This window comes from Dipodomys ordii, unplaced genomic scaffold, assembly GCF_000151885.1.
Source record: "Dipodomys ordii isolate 6190 unplaced genomic scaffold, Dord_2.0 Scaffold134, whole genome shotgun sequence".
Lineage (NCBI taxonomy): Eukaryota > Metazoa > Chordata > Mammalia > Rodentia > Heteromyidae > Dipodomys > Dipodomys ordii.
Genome location: NW_012267350.1, coordinates 4,504,687 through 4,512,994, shown reverse-complemented (window position 1 = coordinate 4,512,994; position 8,308 = coordinate 4,504,687).

The window sequence follows — 8,308 nt, the reverse complement described above, 5'->3', positions numbered from 1 at the left end:
GCTCGCGCATGCCTGGGGCTTGAACTCAGTGCCTAGGTACTATCTCTTAGCAGCTTTTGTGCTCAAGGTATCCTTACCACTTAAGTTATAGTTCTACTTCTGTTTTCTGGGGGTGGTTAATTATAGATAAGAGTCTCATGGATTTTTCCTGCCTGGGCTAGTTTTAAGCCATGATCCTCAGATCTCAGTCTCCTGAATAGCTAGGATTACAGGCATAAGCCACCAGCACCTGGGCTTGAGAAGGAACTCTTGAGTACCTGCTGTGTCTTGTCCATCTATGACGCATTTCATGTGCCAACTATGTGATGGAAGTACCAGTAGTTCCTGTGTTCATGATGAGTAGACTGAGCACTTTGTCCAAAGTCCAGACCAAAAAAGCAACAATAAAAACATTGTCATTTCTAATCCAAAACACACATCTTCCCAGGTTTTATAGGGCATAGGAGAACTCAGACTGCACTTTCATTGATTATTTTGTGATACTACGCTATTTATATAATTAATTCCTTATTGGATGGTGACTGTTAGACTGTCTTTAATTCTTAGGGGAGAAGGAGAGAAGGAATGGTTCTACCAATTGCCTTTTTGGCTCCATTTCTCAACATTCAAACCTCATTCCCTGGGGCCCACTCATTATCTCTTCTCCATTTTGGCTCTCTGAAGCAAAATGATACAGGTGCTGGTGGCACACAAAGGATGGAGATGTCAAAAGTCCATATCTGCAGTTCCTTTTCTTTTCGTTACATCCCAAGCTCTACTGGGATTTTTTCAAACATATATAGTGACTTGTCACCCAAGAAATTTGCTGAGTTAGTTCAATGGAAATAGTTTAAACTTATATATGAGATTTTAATTTCAGTTGCTGACATTTAACCTAGATAGGTCAGAATAGTGCTTATGGTCAAAGGCTATTAGAGAATATTGAACAAAAATCAGTTAAGATACTTGCCTTCAAATAAATAGTGGCATGAAAACAAACCAGTCTTACTTCTGGTTTCCAAGCATAATAATTCATTGTTCATTTACCATAGTCTATATACAATTATGTTGGGAAGTCTTTTTCTTTCTTTGTGTTTAGAGGGTTGAATGAAGTGAGTAAAAGGAAAGAGGAGGTAACCATGCTGGAAGTGCCAATAGAGATCTGAGTGATGATAGTATTTCTGAGCCTTAGTCACTGACATTTGTTTGTGCAATTTGTATTGTGGAGAAAGTTGTCATAGTGGGAGGGCAAATGGAGGAGGGGAAATGCTATCCGGAAAGTTCTCTAAGTTGTCAGACCTTTGAAGAAAAGGGACAAAGAGGAGATCCTGGGCTCAGGCTCTTTGTCTTTATGCATCCCTGGGTGGCCAGGGAATTCTGAATGGCACAGCCAATGATCTGCCCACTTTCTAATGTGAGTACACAGGAGATTTGCCTGCTGGCATCTCTGGCTGCTGGCACCACCCTGTCTCTGGGCACCACCCTGTCTGCTCCAAGAGCAGGCCAGAAATGGTACTGTTAAATTGGCCATGCCTTCTTTCCCTCTAGGAGCCTTAAACCATGTCTGAAGTGAGTTAGTGGACACCTAGTCCCTTGGTAGGGAAAACAACAAGGAATACTCCATTTTGCCTTTGCAGAGTCTCCTTGCATCCTTGATCTCCATTTATCTATTACTTTCCCTTCCATGTGTAGCTTCTTCCTCCTCTACTGGTGCTTTTTGTGATCACCTCCCAAGCAAATCACTGACACTTGAATCTTCATCTTCAGGACTACTTCTGAGGGAGCCTAGCCAGAGACAGACTTTTTGCAGCTCAAATGACTTTCCACTCAAATGACACTAAAGTCAAAGATACTACCTACTACCTCATCTACTTGGCACAGTATGGTGAGAGCTTCTTTATCTTTTGGGAGGAATTTTTTTAAAAAAATGTTTAATTGTTATTATAAAGGTGATGTACAGAGGGGTTACCATTTCTTAAGTCAGGTTATGAGTACATTTCTTTTTGGACAATGTCACCCCTTCCTTTTTTCTCACCCAGTTTTTCCCTCCTTTTCCCACCCACAAGTGGTATAGTTCATTTTCAATATGGTTTCAACTGAGTACCACTACTAGATTTGTTCACACACACCCCTCTCCGCTCCCCTCACCCCCTTAGAAGGGATCTTGATACTTCAAGGGTGACTGAGCAGTTGGTAGCCTCAGTACAGCCTGTAGCCTCCCCTTATGGGTGCTCTAGCAGGGTTGTTTTGTTTTGTTTTGTTTTTTTGTCTGAGCTTAGCCAGGTGAAGGGTAGAGCTGGCTGAGTTTAGGTGCCCTTGCCATTCTCACAAATTCTTTATTTCAAATTCACCATGGGCTGCTGGGAGAAATGCGAAAATGGCAACTCAGCCTCTCCTTTTAGTACTGTATCTAGGGGGTAGAATGAGACAGATTTTTAAAATACTTCCCACCCATGGTAGAAGGGAACAGCAGCAACACGATTTCTACAATTCAAGGGTTCACCGCCAAGTATTTTGTTAAGTATCTGAGTCATTCACTTGAGGCAAATAGGAATGAATGGCAACAAAATTGCTTTCACCAAAGGGCACTGGGATGGCTAAAGCAGCTACTCAGTCATAGAAAATAATGAAACCATAAAGATTCATACTCAGAAGATCTGAATAAGCAGCTACTCAGTCATAGAAAATAATGAAACCATAAAGATTCATATTCAGAAGATCTGAATACTATTGTTGGTAATGACCACGTGATACAAGTATCAATTGAGAAATATATGTATGTAGTGTTATAATCAGAAGGAGCTACTTTGTTTCAGATGAGTAGGTAAAAGAAAGCTGCATTATTTTTAATTATTGTTGTTATTCATAACAATACTTTGAATTCATATAGTACCTTTCTTCTGAGGAACTAGAGGCATTTCATATATATTATCTCATTTATCTTTTATAACTTCCCAGAGGGAATATATATTATTAACTTCCTATTGCCATGGGACTGCATTTTTATAAATTCACTTTCCTGGGAATGAATGGAACTGCATCATTAGAGAAGCAGATGTTAGGCAGAAGTCACCTACAACTTGCCATTGAATGTGAGTTAATTATAACAGCCCATTGTTCTGACTTTTTTTTGGGAAACCATTTTACCTCTTTCTGCCTCAGTTTATAGGATAATGAGGGAGCACAGTTAATCAGCTTAGTTGATGTGAAATCAACCTATGACTGTAAAACAGGAAAAAAGAGAGGAAAACCTCATGCATAGTTAATTATACATATAGAATTTGCTTCTTCTAGCTAAATATGATATAGTATTTTCAGTAGCAAAAAAGGTTATATAATGGATTTTTTGCCATCCACTTCTAAATGGGGGAAATCTCCACTTAACACAAACTGCTTGGTTTTGTTCTTAGCCAAAATATAAATTTCTTTGTCAAGTTGAGGAACAATCTGTCCAATCACTATTGAATAATAGTGTTGAAGTCCTATTTCAATTGTGCCCAAGAGGAAAATTTAGATATGGTTTTTCTCATTAACTAGAAACACTACAAAGTTCATCCATGACTTTTCCATAAATTATTCTCTAGTGGGGTTTGCCAGAAATAGTAGAAAACATTTTTTTGCTAAGTCATATCTGAGGAGTTCCAGAAGGTCTTTCAGCAGCTGTGCAGAACTCTGGGAATCATTACCATCTTCGGGTGCAAATAACCGGGTGCCTGTGTTGGCTGGGGAGAAGACTCAGTCCTTCCTTTCCCAGGAAGTAGTCTGCATACCTTTCCAGCTTCTGTCTAAATCAAAGCCTTCAGGATATTGGTAAATACCTCACAAGCCCGGGCAGGAAAGTCCGTGAGACTCATCTCCAATAAACCACCAGGAAACCGGAAGTAGCACTGTAGCTCAAGTGGTAGAGTGCTCTCCTTGAGCTGAAGAGCTGAGGGACAGCGTTCAGGCCCAGAGTTCAAGCCCCATGACTGACAAAAACAAAACAAAACAAGACCATACAAAAAGAGTCTCCTGTTCAAACATTCCAAAAGGTCTGCATCAAGGGAAGCCTTTTAACCCTAAAATATCGGACTATATATTTTGAATTTAAGGTCACCATTTTAAGAATTTAATTGTATTTCCATTTGCCAGAAAGTTCCATGGGATTGTATTGGAAAGGCATCAAGATAGCAGAAATAGCCTCCTTGTGAAATACAACAGAGGAAACTCTGCTTTGCTAGGGGAAAAAGCTCACAATTGTTGCCTGTTTGAACAAGGTTAGGTCCTTCTGTTGATGTTAGCTCAACCAGTTTCTTCCATGTCTCATTACTGGAGGTGGCCCTCTTCCAAATCTCATGCCAGGGCTTGTCATGTACTTGGGTAGATATTTCTCCAATGGCCACTATAGGCCATTGCTAGATTTTAAAGAGATAACTTTATAAGCATCATCTTTCCTTTCTAGTCATCTCATAGGCAGCTATAAAAATGATTAAGAGAATCTGGCTTATTTTAGTTCTTTTGATTCAACAGAACTGTCTCCTGTTTATAAATTCCTTTCTGTAATCGAATCCATCTGGCCATCTCATGTAGCCTTGACACTCCCAATGGCTACCAAAACTGTAAATAAAGGGCCTCTGGATACCTAAACAAACCCTTTCTGCTGTCATGAAACATGTGCTTTATACAAACTATGAAAATGGAGCATAAGGAAAAATAGGCAAGGTAAAAACTAAGTGTAGTTATATCCCTGTTTAGAACATAGTAAATATACTATAAATCTGTAGTGACTGCAGTAAACATTAAAAATATAGCCTACCATGTGGGCAAGGCCTTTCATTAACCCCCTGGTACCAGGAGTGAGTGTTATGATATACCCAGAATAGTGATAAAAGAATCAGAAGGACTAGTAACAATCTGTAGGTTGATACATTTTGGCAATTGATTTTTACATGCAATATGGGATTTTTACACATTTTTTTACTTTTCACAGCACAGCTGACAAACCCAAGAACTGCCTGGAGGTCCAATGTGTACAAGGCACGATACCCACTCTAGGGGAATCATGGGCAAAATGTCAGACCCAGGTGCTGTATACCTAAAAGAGATAGCATTTAATGGAATTGGTAAATAATGACAATCTCATTATGCCATTTTATTGATTTTACATTTTTGTGTGTGGTATTCGGAATGGAACCCAGAGCCTTGCACATGTGGGGCAAGTGCTCTTCTTCTGAGCTACATCACCAGTCAAATATTTTTGGATAATAGAAAAAAGTAGAGGCAGCAGAAGCTATTTTGAACTTATAAATATTTTAATATTTATGAGCCAAAGAATTGTATTAGAGGTAAATACACAGTGCTATGCAAGTGCTGAGGGGGAGTGTAGCTCAACCTACAGGTTCCAGGAAGGCTTTCCAGAGGAGATAACAAACTGAATTAGTAACAAAGGATTCAATGGTATTGGCTGGGCCCATTAGAGTTTCACAGACTTATGCCTGGTCTGACTTCAAACTGCAATCCTCAGATCTCAGCCCCCTGAATAGCTAGGATTACAGGCATGAGGGACCAGTACGCTGCTTTCCTTTTTCGTTTTCTTTTTTCCACATTTTTTATTTTTTATTTTAACACATTTTTATTGTAAAAAGACTGTACAGAGGGGTTACAGTTACATGAGCAAGGTAATGAGTACATTTCCTATCAAGCATTGTTGCCTCCTCCTTTGTTTTTAATCAGTATTCAATCATGTGTGAGGGTATGCTCTATCTTGATGACCTCATCCAATCCTAGGGATATGTAAGTCTCTTATAAGGAAGGTAGAGATAAATAATTGGAAACAATTAAGTCCCAGAGGTGCCACCTTTAAACACCATAGCTGGATTAAGTTTCCACCTTTATAATAGCTCACAATGGGGATTAAACTGCTTGAATTTCAGAGGAAACAAACGATATACAAATCATAGCACCTGAGATTTCAGTTTAACTGGAGGGTGGAAGGCAAAGTGACTGCTTATGGAAGACTTTATATACATTAATTCATTTGCTCATTCACTCAACCAATATTTGAGGAGTGCCTGCAGCTTGGCAGGCAGTATTTGAGGCATTTTGTGTTATAGCAGTAAACAAGATAGACTGATCTGGCTCTCAAGGAACTTATATTCTGGTGGAGAAAGGCTTACAGAACTCATGGCATAACTAGATCTTTAGTGAACAGAATAGGCATAGGGAATTACCCTGGGGTTTTAGCAGTGAAATGACATTTGTGCTTTAGAAAGATTATTGTGGTCTGGATGTATCTATGTGTGATTCCAGAATCTCTGTGACTATGGTCTGAGTAGCTAAAGCAATGTTACCAGGGACATTTTTGATGATTGGCTTAGTTGAAAACAAGTAATATTTGGATTTTCAGAAAAGTAAGTCATTAATGTGGAAATATTGACATGTGGAACTCTTTGTTGTTCTACCTTAAGAATTATGCAAGAGAAGAATGTCCACAATGTCTTGGAGGTTTCAATTGTTCTCTTACCAAAGGGAAAAAGATTAAAGGTTTAACAGATGACTTTTTAGACTTTCTTAAGGCTTTATTCCTTAATGATTTATGAAGTGAAAATAATGACAGTATAAACTGTGTACTTAAGACTGTGAAGAAAGCTGTGATCAAAGTTTCACAGGCCTAGTTAAGTTTGCTCTTCTATTTTACAAAGAAACTATTTATAGAGAACTTATCATAGAGTGGCTTGCACATGGAGACCTCAGACATTTCCTCTACTTTACTCCTTTTGAGTTCTTCCTCAAGCACATTGTTTTTATTTGTTTTGAAGAATTAGATTATTTTTATTATTGTGTGCAGTGGGGATATAAATGATCCCTGCTATATGGGCTCCATGTTTACTCAACATGGATTATGGTTCCATTGTTTTAAATAACTTCATCCTACCTTCCTAATAGAGGAATTATATATCATCACCTGTTGCCAGGTAAACTTACCATGACTCCTTGAGCAAGACTCCATTTTCCCACCCTCTTGTCAGTCTTAACAATATGGTTTGCTTTGGCCAATGAGTAGAAACCTTAAGTTCATTTGCCTGCTTTCTTACTCTTTGTCCCAGATAATGGTTTCATCTTGGGTTCTAAAATGACACCAGAGAGCTGGACCCATGGCAAATATGTCCCTGAGTGAGAAATACCTTTTAGTGTTGTAAGTTGCTTAGATATGGGGGATGTTTGTTATTGCAATGTAGTGTAGCAAAAGTTACCTGATAGTCATATAGAATATAGACATAGACAGTAGAATCTAAATTGAATTACAGTGAAAAACAGTGGCAATGAAAATATCTTTACTTCCTACAAATTTCATGGATTTTAACAGAAAAATTTATGTTTTTACAATCCTATATTTAGAGCATTCTTTGGTGTTCATTTACTGAACCTAAACTATGGACTCTAATGACATAAAAAGAACCCTGTCCTGCTAAAGGATCCCACAGAATTATATGGTGCTGTGTCTTACCACACAGATGAGCACTGAAGGCTATCACAATGTGAGGTAGTAGTCCATAGTTTGAGTTTAATTTCTCATCATAATTAGTAGTGAAAGTGCAACAGGTATATAGAAACTGCTTTTGCTAAAAAAAAATACTGACTCCTTACTTAGGCTCAGTTAACTAAAAGCAAGAGAAAAGCTTGGCAGCCCTGCTTCCATTTTGCTTTTGTAGCATCTGTTTCCTTTTTGTTTGGAGTCTCTCTCTCTGTCTCTCAGTTGGAATTCTTGGAACAGGAATGATCAATAATACCTTTTTGGCAAGGGATCACAACTATTCCCAAGGAATAGTGGAGTCTATAGGACAAACCGTCCTCAAATGAGGACAATTACCTACAAAGACATTATCTACAAGGATGAGGCAGCAAGAGAAATCATCTCATGGGAACCAGACTGTTTCTTAAGTGATAACAGTGGTCGCCAACTTCTCTGGAACCAGAACTGAGATGACCAACCAGGACACATTTTGCCTGTGACTGTTCAATAATTATGCCTACTGCTCACTCCCTGCCTCAGTTTTTCCTCTGCTTAAAGTTGATGTGTCTACTCCTAAGAAGATGGGCTGAAGTGCTTAGATCGGCTCTTCCTAAGGGTAAGTATACCCTATAATAAATGCCCTTTTCTGCTTTTTAACATATCTTTTTTTGTCTCCCCCTTTCCTCTCTCTCTCCCTCTCCCACTTTCCCTCTCTGTGTCTCTGTCTCTGTTTGTCTCTCTGTCTTTGTCTCTGTCCCTGTCTCTGTCTCTCTCTGTCTCTCTGTCTGTCTGTCTGTCTGTCTGTCTCTCTCTCTCTCTCTTTCTCTCTCTCTCTCT